This window comes from Laccaria bicolor, genomic scaffold, assembly GCF_000143565.1.
Source record: "Laccaria bicolor S238N-H82 LACBIscaffold_19 genomic scaffold, whole genome shotgun sequence".
Classification (NCBI taxonomy): domain Eukaryota; kingdom Fungi; phylum Basidiomycota; class Agaricomycetes; order Agaricales; family Hydnangiaceae; genus Laccaria; species Laccaria bicolor.
The window spans coordinates 43,410-44,944 of record NW_001889890.1 but is presented as its reverse complement, the minus strand read 5'-3'; positions in this window follow the sequence as shown (position 1 = coordinate 44,944).

Below are 1,535 nucleotides of genomic sequence, written 5' to 3'. Positions count from 1 at the left end.
TCAAAAGTAAATGCTGCAGCAATGGCAATATGTAAAATCATGTCAATCCTTTAACCTCATCCCCATAACCTATACAGAGTCAAGGACACTATAAACTATATGTCAACTACAAACTTTTGTAGCCTCAAAAAGCAGACACTACAAACTTTTCTAATGAAAAAGCGGACACTACAAACTTTTGTAGTCTGAAAAGCGGACACTACAAACTTTTCTAATGAAAAGGCACACACTACAAACTTTTGTAGTCTAAAAAAGCGGACACTATAAACTTTTCTAATGAAAAAGCGGACACTACAAAACCTTTTAATGTAACCCTAATTTTGTAGTCTAAGTCCAAGCTTTTGTAGTCTAAGTCTGACTTTTGTAGTCTTTTGTAGTCTATCAGTAAACTTGGTAGTCTATATCTGACTCTTGTAGTCTGTCAGTGTTGATTGCTCTTTTAGGGAATGCACCTTCCTTTTTTGGTCAATTTTCCCACGATATGATATTTGTTGCCCTTTCATCTAGCTTTCTAAATGTGTTGGAATCATGTTATTTGGTTTTGTTTTCATGAAGAAAAATGCAAAAAACCAAAAAAAACACGATGCTTTTGGAATTCCTTTACCTCATATCTCCACAACAGGAGCACTTCAGAACATAATTCAACCAGATTCGGGAAGCTACAGCACAGGGGTACAACTTTCGCTTTTTGACTATTTTTGGTAATTGGTCATGTGACCACCCTCCCAACAACCCATGTGATACATATCATCATTATTATATAGTTTTCGGTAATGAAAGTGCCAAAGGGCCTAATGAAATATCCTAATGAAAAATCTAAGAAATAGTAATGAAAGTGCCAGGGAGCCTGATGAGAAGTGATGAAATCGTCAAGGTGCTCAATGAAATATCCTAAAAGAAATGGTAATGAAAGGGCCAGATGCCCCAATGAAATCTCCCAATGAAAAATCTAATGAAATGGTCAAGGAGTGTAATGAAATATCCTAATGAAAGTGCCAAGAAGCATTCTAATGAAAGTTCAATGAAATGGTAATGAAAGGGTCAAGGAGCTGAATGAAATATCCCAATGAAAATTCCAAGAAAATCTAATGAAAGTGCCAAGGAGCCTAATGAAATATCCTAATGAGAAATATAACAAATTGTAATGAAAAAGCGCAGGAGCCTAATGAAATATCCTAATGAAAATTCTATGAAATGGTAATGAAAAAGCAAAGGAGCCTAATGAAATATCCTAATGAAAATTCTAAGAAATGGTAATGAAAAAGCACAGGAGCCTAATGAAATATCCTAATGAAAATTCTAAGAAATGATAATGAAAAAGCGCAGGAGCCTAATGAAATATCCTAATGAGAATTCTAAGAAATGATAATGAAAAAGCGCAGGAGCCTAATGAAATATCCTAATGAAAATTCTAAGAAATGGTAATGAAAAAGCACAGGAGCCTAATGAAATATCCTAATGAAAATTCTATGAAATGGTAATGAAAAAGCACAGGAGCCTAATGAAATATCCTAATGAAAATTCTAAGAAATGAT